Source organism: Vanellus vanellus (genome assembly GCF_965231255.1).
Source record: "Vanellus vanellus genome assembly, chromosome: 4".
Classification (NCBI taxonomy): Eukaryota; Metazoa; Chordata; class Aves; order Charadriiformes; family Charadriidae; genus Vanellus; species Vanellus vanellus.
In genome coordinates this window covers 21,381,027-21,398,966 of record NC_138909.1, presented here as the reverse complement: position 1 = coordinate 21,398,966, position 17,940 = coordinate 21,381,027, and positions in this window count along the sequence as shown.

The following is a 17,940-nucleotide window of genomic DNA, read 5'->3' as shown; positions in this document are numbered from 1 at the left end:
TTTATCTTAATTTCTTGTGTTACTCAGTGTAGGAAAAATAGTTTCTAAACTTCAGAGAAATTTACTTTCTTTGTTTTCTAATCATGTGTTTCTGCATCTATTGCATCCCTTTATGCGCCTAGCCTTTCAGACAGGGATGAGGTTTGCACAAAGATCACTCTGCAAGGTGCAAAGGCATTCATGAAACCAGGTAACAATTTAGAGTCCAGGCTGGGAAAAACAAATTTAAGCAAAATCCTATTTTTGGCTTTTCTGCTGCTGCTGATTGAACATCAACTCTTTCATTTTACCAATTGGGGAAGGATACATGAACCATTATGGCAGTGTGTTAGCTCCTGCTTTGCCATTCAACTTTTTTTTTTTTTTTTTAAGTTGAATTCATGTCAGCAGAAAAAACTAATCAGGTGCATAGATGGAAACACAGAATTAAGCAGGTATATGAATAGTCTGTGTTTTCACCCTTATACCATACCTCCACTTTAGTCTTAAAACTACCAATATCTCAAGGAGTTGACCATTAGTCAGGTGTTCTTGTTGCTGTTGCAAACAGCTGGTATGTTAACACCTAGAGGTACCCATCAATGTAACACCCCAACCCTTCTGATCCACTCTGCAGCACCTCAGTGAGACAACTGTACACCACAACCCTAAGGATTCTCCTCAAGCTGTGTTGTTTGTTCCTGGGCTAGCACAAGGAGGTGTAACAATTCCCTCTGATTAACCCCAGTTATTTGGGGAAGAGGACAGAAAGGGAGAGTTACTTAAATCAGTGCACAGACACTCTGTATTACACAGGGTGTCGAGATGGACAAAGACATTGAGTTTGAAAATCTGTGATAACACAAAGTTCAGTTTCACAGAATCCTTATCCGAGGCACTCTAGAGCTGTCTGAGAAGATTTACATCATTCTAATGATTGTTTTTACTTATTTACATTTCCCTCTTCCTTTCAGGTCAGTTCTTCTGGTCAGAGTCTAGTGCACGAGGTGGCTGCTGTTTCTGCCATTGCTACGTTATGTGGATTAGCAAGGGGCATGGCTTTTTTTATTCTGTACACCGCATGACATTCAAAGTGATACAAAATGCACAGTCCATTGCGATATTCTGTCAGCAAAGATGAAACAAGTTAACTCAAGAACAAAAAGGCAGCTTCTCACATGTGAAAGATGAGATAAAATCCCAGCCCAGTCAGCTGTGATTCAGGCTTAAGTATTGATTGAGGACAGCACTGATAGACTCCTTTGAAGAGCTCAGATGCCACCTATGAATCAATTCACACCAGTATTCCCCTTCCTTTTGCTGCAGCTTGCTGCTACAAGGAGTCTGTAGAGTTGCTAGTAGATTACGGAGGGGGAAAAAAATCACCATTCATTCTTCAGTGAAACTGAAGACTGCATTGAAGAACTTCCTCCTAATAAGTTGACTATAGCCAGGAACTTTGCTTGATTGGGATTGCAAGGAAGGGAAACGACTAGACACAACAAATGGGCTGCTGGGGAGAGTTTCTCCCCACCACTGTAATGGTGGCTGTGTTTTGTTTTTTTCTTTTTCCATTATGTTTTTGAGTTGGCTGCTGGTAGGCAAACTCAATATTGTTTTAAGTTATTTAAAAAATATAAAGTAATAAAAAATCAAGGCTGTTGTGGAAAACACACCTGCTGCAAAAAATATAATAGCTATGTAGCTTGGACTGTTTTACAACTTCTAGGGAGGTTTTTTCTTTCTTTCAGTTGTTTACAGCTAACCACTACACGCTTACAGACACTCTTATTTTTACTATATGGTTTTGTTACTCTAATTTTCCATACTTGACCTTCTTAGGTTGAATAAGCTGACTTTTCTAGAATAGTCTTTGAGAAACTGGTGTACAAACTGCGTTGAAATATGAAAGTATGTTTTTATTAAGTGACTTATATAATTGCTTTTTTTTGAAAGGGTAACACTGGAGAACACAATCCACTGACTGAAATAGCAAGATGTCAAAAAGAAAAAAAGATAAGGCTTCTTTTCAACTACAGCTGTGAACAAAAGTCTCCGTGTGTATTTGCTTTATGGATTGTGTTTATGACTATGAAGTAGTACACACTAACAAGTTTGTAGTAGCTCTGAATACTTAGTCACTCTGTTTGTCCTATGAAGAGCCCAATGGGGGAAAACAAACAAACAAACAAACAAACAAAAACTGTAGCTGTAGATGACCCTGGATGCAAAATCACTAAGAAAAGGCACATAGTTGACAGAAAAGGTATTTGCAATTATCCTGCTGCTGTAGAAGAAATAAGAATAAATATATCTGTTTGTTGCACTGCATCTCTCGAGTTTTTAGGTAAGCTGGTTTTTATGTTCTGTCCGTGCCTTTTCAGCCACGTATTTATTTTTTTAATCCTGTAGGAACATGCTGAAATAGCCTTCATCAATGGGGATACTGTCCTTAACTACAGCCTGTTTACTGGTACAAGGTGCTGGAAGTCACCGAGTTAAATATCCCATGAGCACCAGCACCAGGGCCTCGAGCCCTGACAGTGGAGGAGGATCTCTCTCCTCCTCTACCATTCACTGAATTGGAGTAAAGAAGAAAGAAGAGGCTAACTCTTTGGAAGGGGGAGGCTGCTTCTGCAGTTCACAGACTTACCTCCCAGCTTTCATCAGGTGAGGTCTTTCTCATCTTCCCCTCCAAATCCTTCCCCCATTGTTGAGGCTTATAGGCAGGATTTGGTTTATGTAAAAAGCTGGGGAAAATTCTGTATTCCTCTTCCACATCTTCTGAAAGTAGGACGACTCCCAAAGCCATGAGAAAAATCGGCAGAAAAGGGCAGAAATCGTGGGTTGAAATATTATAATTTAACAGAACAGACAAAGGGAAGAAGAAAGAAAAACAATAACACCGGTAAAGGAATATGAGAACGCGATTACAGTACCGCCGCGCAGCACACCGACCAGACCTGCACCACCGCAGCCCACCCCAGGAGTGGCGACTGACTCCCTCTCCCCCTCCCCGGCTAGCTCCTCTTATAGCTGGGCATGGGTCAAGTGGTATGGAATACTTGCCTCCCCTGCCGGCTCCTTGGGGAAATTAACCCCATCCTTGCCGGAACCAGGACACCTTGTTAACCTGTTTTTGGGGACCTGATGAAATCTGTCCGTGGGTCCTGAGGGAACTGGTGGATGAAGTTGTTAAACCGCTTTCCATTATATTTGAGAAGTTGTGGCAGTCTGATGAAGTTTCTGCTGACTGGAAAAGGGGAAACATAATCCCCTTCTTCAAAAAGGCAAAAAAGGAAGACCAGGGGAATCATAGAATCATAGGGTTGGAAGGGACCTCTGGAGATCATCTAGTCCAACCCCCCTGCCAGAGCAGGGACACCTTAGAGCAGGTTGCACAGGAACGCGTCCAGGCGGGTTTTGAATGTCTCCAGAGATGGAGACTGCACCACCTCCCTGGGCAGCCTGTTCCAGTGCTCTACCACCCTCAAGGTAAAGAAGTTCCTCCTCATGTTCAGGTGGAACTTCCTATACTCAAGTTTGTGCCCATTACCTCTTGTCCTGTCACTGGGCACCACCGAAAAGAGCCTGGCCCCATCCTCCTGGCACCCACCCTTTAAGTATTTATAAGCATGGATCAGGTCCCCCCTCAACCGTCTTTTTTTTCCAGACTAAAGAGACCCAATTCCCTCAGTCTTTCTTCATAAGAGAGGTGTTCCAGTCCCCTAATTGTCTTTGTAGCCCTATGCTGCACCCTCTCCAGCAGTTCCCTGTCCTTCTTGAGCTGTGGAGCCCAGAACTGGACACAGTACTCCAGGTGCGGCCTCACCAAGGCAGAGTAGAGGGGGAGGATGACCTCCCTTGACCTGCTGGCCAAGTCAAGGACTACAGGTCAGTCAGTCTCACCACTATGCCCAGCAAGATCATGGAGCAGATCCTCCTGGAAACTCTGCTAAGACACATGGAAAATGAGGAGGTTATTGGCGACAGTCAACATTGCTTAACCAAGGGCAAGCTGTGCCTGGAACATTTGGTGGCCTTTGATGACAGGGTTACAGCACTGATGGATAAGGGGAGAGCAACTGATATCTACCTGGATTTGTGCAAAGCATTTGACACTGTCCCACAGGACATCCTTGTCTCCAAATTGGAGAAACACAGACTTGATGGATGGACCGCTTGGTGGATAAGGAGCTATCTGGATGGTTGCACTCAAAGAGTTGTGGTGAACGGCTTGATGTCCAAGTGGAAACCAGTGATGAGTGCCATTCCTGAGGGCCTGGTTACTGGGACTGGTGGGGACATGGACAGTGGGATTGAGTGCATCCTCAGCAAGTTTGTTGACGACACCAGGCTGTGTGGTGCAGTTGACACACTGGAGGGAAGGGATGCCATCCAGAGGGACCTGGACAGGGTTGGGAAGTAGGCCTGTCCAAACTTCATGAAGTTCAACCAGGCCAAGTGCAAGATCCTGCACATGGGTTACGGCAATCCCGAGTACAAATACAGTCTGGGTGGAGAATGGATTGAAAGCAGCCTTGAGGAGAAGGACTTGGGGGTGTTGGTTGGTGAGAAGGTCAACATGAGCCAGCAATGTACGCTCGCAGCCCAGGTGGCCAACTGTATCTTGGGCTGCAAAAGAATTGTGGCCAGTAGGTCAAGGGAGGTGATTCTGCCCCTCTTGTGAGACCCCACCTGGAGTACTGCATCCAGCTTCAGAGCCCTCATGGACCTGTTGGAGTGAGTCCAGAAGAGGGCCACGAAGACGATCAGAGGGCTGGAGCACTCTTCCTATGAAGACAAGTTGAGAGAGGTAGGGTTGTTCATCCTGGAGAAGAGAAGGCTCTGGGGATACTTTATAGCAGCCTTCCAGTATCTGAAGGGGGCCTATAATAAAGATGGAGAGAGGAACTTTTTACAAGAGCATGTAGTGATAAGGACAAGGGGTAATGGCTTGAAACTGGAAGAGGGGAGATTTAGATTAGATGTCAGGAAGAAATTTTTTCACTGTGAGGGTGGTGAGGCACTGGGACAGGTTGCCCAGAGAAGTTGTGGAGGCCACATCCCTGGAAGCATTCAAGGCGATGCTGGATGGGGCTTTGAGCAACCTGGTCTAGCGGAAGGTGTGTCTGCCTGTGGCATGGGGGTTGGAACTAGATAATCTTTAAGGTCCCTTCCAACCTAAACCATTCCATGATTCTGGGGAAAGCCAGAGGGCTGAACAAAGGGGTAGCTTACCTGTAAAAATAATTTCTCTCTTTCCCTCGTTCACTGTAACACTGTTTGACTACTAGCCTGGTTTAGAAATGGAATTGTTATTTATGCAGCTGGAATGAAGTCTTTGTAAATAAAAGGATAAATAGCATTACACAGCCTCCATTCAGAGTGAGTGCTCTCTGTGTTGTCTTGTGGGCCAGCTTCTTGCCCAGAAGAGGCAGCACATACCAGAGTTATTGCTATGGAGAAGGCAGCTGCTGCCTTGGCACAGAAGCTGGGCAGCAGGTGCAGAGGCCTGACTGGTGCTTGAAAGGAGAATGCAAATTCCCTAGCCCCAGGCAAGCCAGAGGCTGCTCCTGTAGGCATTAATGAACTCAATGTTTGATGTTGGAGCGATACCCTCCATCATACAGTGCTGAGCTTTAATTTTGACTATCCTGAGCTACTGTTGAACTGTTGGCTTGGCAACAGCCATTCATACCTGTCCGTAGCAAATAAGAGACAAAACAGCTGACTTTTCTATGGCTATCTGGCCCCTGAAGGAAACATCCCAGACTCTGAGAAGTTACAAGAACTCATTAACTCTACAAGTTGAGTGTTCATCCTGGACTGAAAATCTCAGCTCCATGCTGACAGATGCTCAGTGCTTAATGGGGACAGAAGCAACATCAAAGTCTCCCATATAAATGGCTCAAATGTCACTTATTTCTTTGTGGCGCACTTTTTACCTGTGGTGCAGAGACAAAAACTGTGGGTCTTATGGACCCATATGAACCAACTTGTTTGTATGTCTAGATGTCTGGCTAAGCCCACAAGAACAATACCTGTCCTTATCATCCGACTATTTCCTTTTTTTCTCCTACTTGGGTACAGCTTCATGGCATCATGATGAAAATAATAGTCAGTTGCATGCAATAATGTGCAAAAGCCTATTTAAAACTATCAACTCTAAAAGAGCAAGCAAGAACCTATACCTCCACGTGGTTTTGGGGAGCTTAGGTTTGGATATTTTTAGTCTTCCTAGACAGCCTGTTCTTTACAGAGCTGAAACTGGTACTTGATATAGCACTAAAAAGAACTTTTCTAGATAATAGACAAAATGTCATTCGTTTTCGAAGACTTCTGTTCTTCTGGGGAATTTTCCCTGTCACTTTGGGTGGCTTTCCTTGTACTAGCTGTGTGCAGCAGGACCCCTTGTGGGCTTCTTGCAGTATTTCTGCTGGAAAAGAAGAACAATCCTTTGATAGTGCACAGGTGTCTGTCTGCATTTTCTCTCAGCTCCTCTCTGTCTCCTCTTGGTCACGCTGAGCAGATTTTCCCCACATAAAGGGAGAGGCTAATCCCTAGAGATGCGTTTCCTCACATTTCCATTTTTCCTGCTGCTGTCAGTCAGATCCAGATAGCCTGCTTCTACCAAGCAACTGTATCCTAACCTGTGCTTTATGGTCATGGGTTCCTGTGTCACGAGCTGTGTTTTAGCTTGAGAACATGCCTGGTAAGGATTTTCAAGGCAGCTAGTCTATTTACAAAGTTACTGTTGTTAGGTGTCGGCTAAGCTGACACTTCAGCCTCAAAATTGATAAAGTTCAGTGAGTTTAGAAACAAGAGTTTAGTGCCAGAAAATGTATCATTTGATACCAGCATACACTTTGCCATTATTCTACTGTGGTGCATTAAGCTCTTAGAAAAAAACCCCACATTTTAGTTCTCCTTTATTAGAAAATTTTAGCTACACTATGACCCAAAAAGATGTCTCGTTATAAGCCAAGTAAACATACTGCCATCTTTCATGGAGATTACTTTTCAGGAAGAAAATGTAAAAGGTTATGTGAATAAAGCAGCTATTTTTAATCAGTTATTTATGTAGCCAAAGTGTAAATGGCACTGTGGGGCAGGATTCTCTGCTTTCTGTTAGTGCTTTTCTTCCCTGCCCTGTGAAGTCCGGAGGTTTGAAGGGGAAGTGGTTCTTACGTGAACTTATAGCTGCAGTGGAAAGCAGCATCTGGAGCCATCAATTCTAGAGACCAACAGAAAAAAACAAAGCATCTGTCTTGATGTTACAGAAGTATCATCTGTAAGCCCTGGAGTCTGGTCTAGTTATCGAAAGATGAAATAGCTTTCCTTAGAATCACTAAGCCATAAACCAGTACAGGGAGCTCTAATAAACACTAGTGGGAAGAAAAAAAATTCCCTGGGCCTTACAGCTGTTTTTCTTTATTGTCTGAAGACTCGGTGGCATTTATATTTGGGATGTCTCACTGCTTTTTAAATGTGTTTTTCCTGGGAGAAAAGTGTATATCGAAGACCATCACAAAGAGCTGTGGTTGAAAGTTCAAGGCTGGTGATTCAGAACAGAGTGAATGATGTGAGCAAAGAAGTTCAGAAAAGCTCACCTTGTTGTCAATCAAACAGGTCAACCGAATTTTTATGAATGACCCATCTATTGATAATACTGCCTCCAATGACAGAAGCATGTTTTGAAACTACTGTGGGAGTCATTAAAGCAACCACCTTGATACTTTGTTTTATATTTAATCATAAAGGTACAAACACATTCGGACAGCCAACATTCCCGGGCAGAGCCTTTTTTCCTCTTTGCAATAGAGGGTTTACTATTTCCCTAGTAATAGAGAAACACACTAACATATTCTTTGCTGTGTCTTTCAGATCTGGGCCATCTTCCACATTTCTAATCTTGCCAACCTACTCAAAATTGAAGGTATATATAAAAAAAGACATAATACATGTGAAAAACTGTGCTTCTTGCTGATTTTAACACATACAGGAGGACTTTTTTTCCTAGACATCGGTAGAAAGTCAGAAATAATTAGGGCTGGGAGCAAGTCAGTCATTGCAGAAGGAGTTACACTTTCCTTAGACCTCCTCTTCTCTGAGCAGTTCAGAGAGTTGCAGTTCTGCTTTTCTGTAAGTTCGAAGAGGATTTATGGAATAACAGAAAAGAGGATCTTTCAGGAAATGAATTGGCACCCCTTTCCTGAGACACACATCACTTAATTGTGGACAGCGGTATTGAATAGAAAGAAGTGCAGGCAAGCAAAGTTTAGGTTGCAATAGTTTGTTTGACATGCATATGCATAAGTTGAACTTCAGTGTGCTGGCAAAGAAACTCCACTCATACTTAGAAATACCATAGTGACTCTATTATAAAAGGAATCAGAGATATGCTATATCTGCTAAACCAGTCAATAGTAATCTTTTGTTTAAAAGGAAATAACATGAAATTCCAATGCTATTAACCTGGTAATATGACAGCAGAAGTTGATATAAAATCAGAGCAATTAGTAAGGAATATACTTAACAGTGTGGTTAGGTGATAGTTTAGAATATTAGCATGTGAAACATGAGAAAAAAACAAGTAAAGGATACATTTATTGGGGTGCACACAGTATGATGTTTCTACTACTGCTGCCAGGGTAACAATTTACTCTGATGCTAACAGTGGAGAATGTTACCATGTCCCCTTAATTTCTGATTGAGCAAATGCATTACTTTTTTGGTACTCATTTCTGTATAGCATTTCAGAATCAGGCCTAGAGGAAATAGCAGGTGGTGTTCCTTGATACCTGTGTAAGCCCAGCCAATTTGATTATCAACAGAACTAGTATTCAGAGGCTGTTTGCCCCTATAAAAAAAGTGCTTATGGCATTACATGTTCTGAAGCAACATCGCAGAGAACAGATCTCATTTGAAGACCCAACCTGAGTTCTGAGCATTAAGGCGATCTGATCTGTGAACCTCTGTTTCAACAGGTTTACAGTGAAAACTTGAAACTGCAATACATGTTGAGCTGTTTTCACAAAAAAACTGTAATGAAAATATATTCTGGAATAATATTCACAGGGTATGTCATTATTAGTTTAGGTTTCTAGGAAAAGAAAGGTAAATGTATGAGAACAGTGAATCACTGTTAATTTTTTAACAGACAAAATTTTTCTTACAGTCCATACAAAATCAAATATTTTCATCCCAAAAGGTTGCTTTTATAGTAGAGTTTTAGGACACAGCACACCTTTTGTTGATGTGCTATTAGATGCTTGTTATACTTAAGAAATGGTCAGTCACCTTTAGAAGCAAAGCGTGCATCTAGGTAAGTCCCTTTATATTTCTGTCTATATAAAATCTCCATTTATATAATAGAAGCATATTTCATTAGATTATTTAAATGTTGGTTTTCTTCACAATGAATAAAACTCTTTCCTCTTTATTAACTGACTTGCAAAATAATACTAGTTGGTAATGTCTTGGGTAGACATATTTAGCTGTTTTTCAGTTAATTATCTGTTACTATGTTGGCTAGTAATTAAATTAATATATCAGGGGCTTGGCTTGTTTTAAACAGCTGCTTGGCCACAGAGAACAAAAGATAGAAAACTAACCAAGGGGAAATGAGAAAAGCAATATAACTTGAAGGAACTAGAACAATTGATGCCAATAACTGGGGGTACACAAAAAGGGTATTTATTCTTAAAAAGGGAATTTATTCTTAAAAAAATAGGTTTGTAGCTGTACATCTTCAAATGCTTCAGAGTATAAAGGGCTCAGTAAACTAGCCAGGCAGGAATCTTTTGTTTTCCTGTGAATAGTGTGAAAGGCAGCACGCACTGTTAATAGGAAGAGGTCAGCACTCATCAGCTTAAGGAACTGGTCCACGACACTTAGCCATGGTACTGTCTTGAATGGGTCAATGTAAAATTGGGTGAAAGTGTCAGCAGGAATGTTGGTGAGGCGGTAAACCTGATGAGACACTGCTTTTCAGATTTCAACCAAAATTCACTGCAGTGAAAGAGGAAGGAGTTAATGCTGCATTTGCGTCAGTGGGCTGCCAGTCTAAAAGAATTTTCCTCTACAACATGGGAGTGGGACTTGGCTCACAGGTGAAGGTATCTAAATGCAAGTGCCAGCATCTGAGCTGGATATGTAAACTCTCATTACTAGCTATGGACATATAGTCAAGAAAAGCTATGGAGTGTTCAGCGATGTCTAGTCAGCACCCCAGGGGTGTGCTTCAGTTGCCTACAGGCAGAGCAGGAGTTCAGGTGCCCCAGGGTATCAGGTATTTTTCACCTGCGACTGGCAGGTTTTGCTCAGGAGCTAGGGGAGACCCAGATCCTTCCAGAGGAACTGCAGGGAAGGGCTGAAAGGAACCTTCACCATGTCTTGAATGGTACTAGGGGCCTACAGGGCCTAGAAAGCAAAGTCCTTCACTGGCTGTAGGCCATTACAGGCACTTATTTGTGGCAAACAGAACGTGTCAGGCACAATTCTCCTGCCTGGGACCTCATTGGCAGGGGAGAAATCCAAGCAACTGACCATCAAATCGTGCTCTTTTCATAACCTGGCAAAATAGTTTTAAAGTGCTTTGGCGGTTGGGTTGCTTGGAGGTCTGAACAGCTAACAGTGAAGGAAAGAAAGGAAGAGTTGCATTTTAGTTAGCTTCAGCATGACTGAGAGAGCATTTTCAGTGCAGAGTATATGTTTTGTTTAAATGCCTTATTTTTATTCTGCTGCTTTTTAATTCATTTTCTAAAATTGCAGGAGTCCTCTTCCTACAGGGATCATGCAGAGGAGAGAGAATATTTTTCACTCCCAGCCAAGGAGAGGTCACTGCCACTGCAGGTGCAACTGGCTGTTCCCCAATGGCTCTTCCTTTGGTGCCCCTCTCCCTGTAAGCCTATTTCAGGCTTTACCGTTTTCAGCTTTTGCCCTTCAAGCTGCGGATGGGAAACTTACTCTAGTCAGGCGAAGGGTGCCCTGTTGTGATATAAATGAAACAAATCTGGAGATATGGGTGGGAGGAGTTGAGGAAATAAAGGTCCACAGGAAGAAATGAGTTTAGATTGTGCCCATACCCAGTAGCCAGAAACTGCTTTATTCACATATTCTTCAACTTCTGTCCACATGTTTTAACTTAGCCCACATTGCAGCTAAATTCACTGAAGGGGTAGGGGACTGGCACACCACAGGAGGAGTTTCTGGATGTCTTCCATGGGATAGATAAGTACTCAGCTAGGTACAGACAGGGTGAGAACTGGAACAGCTTAGCCATCATGTAATGATTGTCCCAGGAAAAGTTGCCTCAGTCTGGGGGCTGAGAGGGGAGCTGTGGAACAAACAGGAAAACCCTGCCAGAGTGTTTTCCTGGCAGGTAGGAAGGCTAACTGAAGGAAAACTGAATGACGTAGCATCAGAAGATGGATAATTCCCAGTTCACAAGACTGGGTTTCCTGGGGTGGCCATATGAGGCATTTTGTGACAAAAGGCAGCTTTTCTTTCTGATGTGGAGAGAGCACCCACAGGACGCAACCAGCAGCTCAGGGAGCTGCTAGAAGTGTCAGCAGAGTGCCAGATAAGACGGCTGCAGCTGGTGCTCAGGACCACTTACATGCAGGGCTGTTGAGCATGTGGGGTGCTCATGGGTGGCCATTAGAACCAGTGCCAGACCATTGGCAACCGCCCCCTCAGCAGCGATGGCATTGGGATCCACTGTCCTCATTCCTTGGGATCACCATGAGGCCCCCCTGTGTCCCAACCTCACCTGTTTCAGCATCCTCAGAGAGCAGCATCAACACAGTCCTGGCCTGAGACTGCCCACGGACAAGTGCTAGCCCTGGGGTGATGGGGCCAAGAGCTTCTACACCCATTGTGTGAGGCTGCCCCTCAGCTCACATAAATAACAGTGAATGCGAGGGGATCATTTTGTTCCTGTGGAGGGTGATGGGGAGTGGTTGCGAGAAGAGACTGGTTTCAGCCTGTGGAATTTGGAGCTGGCAGCAGGAGTTGTATTTCATCTGAGCTTCACAGAAGACATGGCATTTTGGCCACCTGGCTGTCCTGGACATCTGCTTGGCAGAGTGGTATGGCACACACACTGACAGAGGTAACCAGAGGGCAGCTGCTGGTGGTCTGTGGTCCCATCAGAGAAGTCCTGGTTAGGAGTCATTCACTTTCCCAAGCAACTGACAAATCCAGGTATCTCCCTGATTATTTTTGGTTTATGCTGCCTCAGGCTACTTGAAAACCTTCTGGCCAGGTGCATTTCATGTGAAGAGATGGCAGTTATGTAATCCAAAAGACCTTCAGCGTAAAAATTTCTGCTCACAGAATGGTCAGGGTTGGAAGGGATCCCTGGAGATCCTCTAGTCCAACCCCCCTGCTAGAGCAGAGTCACCTACAGCAAGTTACACAGGACGGCATCCAGGTGGATTTTTAATGTCTCCAGGGTGGGAGACTCCACAACCTCTCTGGGCAGCCTATGTCACACCATGTTACCATGTGGCACTTCACTTGACTATAGTGAATGGCTCAGTCCAGCATTTTCTGGTACATAATTTCTAAAAGCATGTGTTTGTGTGTGTAGGAATGGAGAGGTTTGTGCCAAGCTACAAAGCCCCTTTTGCCTTAGCATTGATGTATATCTGTTCTGGGTCTTCTGTGTTTGAAAGCCTTTGTTTGTCATGTGGTTGTGTCTATATAACCAGGGCCTTAGATCCTAATGTGTTCCACCTGCACTGTAAATTTCTTCATAGGTTATATAACTGTTTCTTTTTGCCCATGAAAATCTAGCCTGTTATCTTCTGCATGATAGTGAAACGGAACAAATGAATAAGCCTTCCCAATTAGATATGGGCAAAGGGAAAGCAAAGTACTGGAATGGTGTGAGGCAGCACCTCTACCTCCAGGGCCATAAGGTTGTTCAGCATAGAACAGCAACTTCACTAGGACAAAGAAGATGCAGCGTATCTCAGAACAATCTGACTGAAGAGAACAGAGTTTCATGGTTAGCCATCCAGTGTTCAGACTAGTCCAGGTCAGAACTGAGCAGCCAGGCCATAAGACTTTGCAATACTGTGTTAGACCCTTCTACATGGCTACTCCACCTAAGAAAATAATCACCAGGGTGTACAACCTTGGCCTGGTACATAAATGGTTGCAGTGTATTGATCAAGCCCAGCCTCTGGTGAGAGCTTTTGCATGCTCTATTTCTCACTGTTAAAGGAGGAACTTTGTCAGGGGAACCAGCACACATGAGATTCCCAGAATTGTGCACATGTGAGGAGAAGCAAATCAGACTTCCCACCTCCCTCCATCTTTCTCTAGCTGCCGTGCTGCCTAGGGGACTGAGAAGTTGGACTGCGATGCTCTCTTTCACACCATGTGCAGTCCTCAGTGCTTCAGCCTAGACCCAAAATGCACAGGGAGAGACAGTATGATCTATGTGAGACAGTTTGATGTCTTCCTAGTGTTTGCCCAGTCTCCAGTTCAGACTATTTGATTTATAGAAAATAAACTGTTTCCTGAGATGTTTGAAGAGCTGCACAGTTTCATTGCAGTTTCAACTTGCTAGTAAGTCCATATGAATGATAATAGAAAAGTTCATCATGAAACGTTACAGGTTTTACCCTCTCAGTAATACAGTGGGGCTTTCTGTAGGAGGAAGTTAATGTGCCTTGAAAGGTGGACTCTTTCCAGGCAACTGTCTGAGGCCATGGTGTGACGCTAACGAGAATTAAACATCATAATAAACTTTACCAGGGTATATTTCCGAGACAGTCTCATTTCTCTGAGCTTTTCCCTTGAAATAGTTACCTTATAATTGGAATAAAGCTAAAAACAAGCAGCAATTCAGGTAGGACTACAGCCTGTTTTGCACCAACTGGAAAGTTGTCTTCTTCAGAGTAAAGGAAGTAAGATTCAGCACATGACAAATGTTACCTCACTTAATGACCCACTGAAAAGTGCTCAGATATTCTGGAGATGGGGACAAAGTAAAATACAAAATAAAAGAAATGAAAGCACTGAGAGCACAAGCAGAGCTTTCTCCCTGTGATATTACATCCTACTGAGTCAAAATTGAACTCATTGAAATGTTTCTCTTGGGATTGACCAAATATGGCATATGATTCAATGTAAATTTTCTCACGTAATTCCTTTCTTCCTCTAACTGCAGAAGAGATGGACTTTGAAAACCTCAAACAGAACTCTAACTTTGTGTGGGTAAAAAAACAAGAAGCCTGTAATCACCCACATATATTGGAAACAAATACTCACCTACTTGGGGTGACATTAACACAGTAATGAAAAAGAGAAGTTACATCTAGAAAAACATTGGAGCCGAAACACAAAAAAATTGTGCAAATATATTAGGTGTTAATCCAGCCCCATTTTTTTACGGCATTGATGCTGTATATCAGGAACATGGGAAGAGGGGCAAAATAAAATAAAAAAAATAGTTTTACAACCAGTCAGACCCATTTCAGAGCACAGATCTGAGCCAAGTGCAGGATGTAGAGATGTTTGCAAAATGCATCGTGCCCTGTGCTGCTTTTCAAACAGGGTGAAGCTGAAAGCACCATTGAATTATCCTGAATTTGCTAAACAGTGGGGCTGTAAAACACAACAAAACTAAGAAAAACAGAAGGTTCATGCCAGCTCTGGTAAAAATCTACTTCTGCATTTTTTTCAGACTAGAATTTGTTTTCTTATGCATCCATACAAATGACACAATTTGCTGTTGGTTCTAAGCCAGTTCTGCCACTGCAAATTTACTGTTTGCCCATTGCTCATGGGTTTTGCTGCACAGCTGCACTGTGTGACATGGGGATGGTGGAGAAAGAGAATCAGGAAGGCTGATTTGTCCCTCAGGTACGAAGCCCATCTCACGTCACCTCAGGTAGATCTCCATGGTGCTGGTACTGTTGTTCTGTTTCTAAAGATAAGGAGAGTTTTATCTTCTAGAGTTTTCCAGATAGCCCCTTCTGTCCATGGTACACGAAGAAAAATAATTTCTCAGCAGCAAGAACATGCATTAAAACTTGCCTCTCTCAAGGATTACCACAAGAGTTTGGTTTGATTACAACAGCTGGAACTGAAACTAATCATTACTTTAGCAGGGAACAGGGTGGTTTTGCTGAGATGGTTTCATATGCAATAGTGCAGGGCATTTTCTATGGCACTTTCCACGGGTTCCTCAGAGTCCTTCTTCAAGTAAGATATTAGACAATGATACCCTCTGCAGATGAGATGCATCCTGATTTGTAGTCACAGTGCTAAGGCAGTTGTCCTCTGCTAAAGCAGCTCTAAAAATATTTCTTAAGGAGGTTGATCATGTAAGCGTCACAGAAAAAGCCTGCTTGGGAGTAGCCTTACTGCAGAAGCATTGAGTAATTGACACCTTGATCGGTGATTTAATGGGTTTTGCTTGGAGCACTCAAGAACTGCTCTCTGTTGATGCAGTCTTCCTGACTGTTTTCCTAGGATTAGAAATATTATAATAATCAGTGTTTAGGTTTTCTTTCTATGTTCTCTGCGTTGTCCCCTCTCCCTCTACACCCCCCACCCCCCGCTTCTTAACATGCAAAGTGTATGTCCACATTTTGCCTGTAGAGCAGAGCCGTTCTTTCTCCTTGCTGGGTCATTTGCTAGATGTGCCTCAGTTTGCCTGAAGTGGTGGGATTTTCCAAGCAACAGGTTGTTACAGACCGTAGAGGTGCCAGCGCCCACCAAGAATGCAATAGACATGGTAGCGCTGCAGGAAGGGCAAATATCCTCTCCCTCCTTTCTTTAGCAACAAATGAAGCCTGCACTGGAAAACAAAATGTATCCAAGAAGAAGAGGAGGTAGGGCATCACAGGTGGATGGAGGTGGTCCAGGAGGTCCACTGTCTGGAAACACTGCTTGCTGCCAACTCCTCCCAGCTGTCAGAGAGAGGAGTAAAATGCAGTTACCTGCACCACGCATGACTGACTGAAGTTATTCTTTGCAATATGGAGCATCTATGTAGCTGACATTGTTTGGAGGTGTGTTGCTTGCTCTGCAGATCAAGTCCCAGGCTGAAACAGCCTTCTATGCCTCTGGGCCCATTTGCATTTGCAGAAGAAACCTGCAGCCTCTTGGGTGCACAGCCCACTCTTTCCTCTAAACACCAAGGAGCAGCAGGTCCCTGGGGCTTGAGGAGAGGAGAAGGTGAGTGGCAAGGTAGAGGGGGAACAAAACTAACAATAGATCCTTGCTGCATAGCACAGTTTGATTTTCTTACCACTAGGCCAAGCTGTATGAAAAAAGACCCTGCATCCCTTGTTCAGCTTCTCTTGTTCAGTTGCCATCACCGGCTCAACCACCAGATGTCCGCACTGAACAGAAAAATGAAACGTAGCCCAGAGGACAGCAGTGGGGAAATGGAAAGGAGCGGGAAGTGGCAGGGAGGGGAAGTGCAAAGGGCACGTGGAAGGGCTTATTTCCAGGCCTGGACACCCTTGAGGCAGGGGTGATCCTCAGGCCTCTCTTGTCGTTCTCTTGTTTCACAGTCCACGACTATATTCCCACCAATGGGGGTGCTGAACTGAGATTGATCTCTTTGGAGAGTGGGAGGAAAAAGGGAGGTTCCTCCAGTTCCAGTTGGTGTAGGATGTCGTGGTGGTACACATATGACATCAGTTAGGGAGCACTACTATGGTTACTTAACCTGGCTGCTCAAAGGTGGGTACCTGTCTTGTCTGGTTAGATTAGTAGAGCGCAGAGGAGAGAGGTGCCCTGCTCAAGTTCTGTGGTGGGATAGGTAGCCACTAAGGACCTGGACTGACAGTCTTGCCAAGTCTACACAGCAAAAGTGCCATCCTGCAGTGCCTTGGTCACATTAACCACATAACGGCACCAAACTACATGTGTGAGATTGTATGCTGAGTTCAGAGCACCATGTGCTCAATTACCTTGTGTCCTGGTTCCAGCAAGGATGGGGTTAATTTCCCTAAGGAGCCGGTAGGGGAGGCAGGTATTCCATACCACGTGACCCACGCCCAGCTGTAAGAGGAGCTAGCGGGGGAGGGGGGCGCGGGCTGCGGGTCTGGTTCGGTCGGTGCGCTGCGTAGTGGTACTGTAATTGCGTCCTTTATCGGTGTTATTGTTTTTCTTTCTTCTTCCCTTTGGCTGTTCTGTTAAATTACACTATTTCAACCCACGAATTTTGCCTTTTTCTGCTGATTTTTCCCACGGCTGTGGGAGTCGAGAGAGCGGCTGCATGGTTCTTTGAGGCTTGGTTGAGGCCAAACCACGAATGCAACATGGAAGTAAAACTAGTGTTCTTGAGGCACTGTATGTTGTTTACTGTTGCTTATAAATGCTTCGGGGCAGGCAATGTATGGTGTATTGTCTCTCTGCTCTGTACTGAGCCACCTGATTACATATAATTTGTCTCCATTTCTTTTCTTAGAAACATTAATACAAAAGAGACTGTGGAAAGTGTGGAAAAGCTGAATGAAGGATTTGAACAAGAGTGTACTGTAGAATATTTTTTGAGATAGAGATGTGATAGTCATTTGTACTTACTGAAGATAAAAAAGAAATATTTGTTCCCAAGGTCTTTATAAGGTATCAATGTGAAAGTAATATGAAGCAAACAGCTTCTATGACAGTATGTGGTGTGGTTCCTGGCTCTGTTCCTAATAGGAGCCTCAGTGAGCCAGTTCTTGCACTTACATGATGTACAGCCTGAAGTATCTCACTGATTCAGACCCTAGGAAACCTCATAACCGTAGTCACAGGATTCAGAAATCGAGTAGTCAGTTGTCCTATACCCACCTCAGTGTGACTTTGCCATATGATGTCAATCGGATTTTTGTTTAAAAGGTTCAGTAGAATCAAGATATGTTCTCTGCCACAACAAATGGTCATGAATAGTGATGTCCCATGTTATAAAACTAATAGCTAAATAGTTGCCTTGAACAT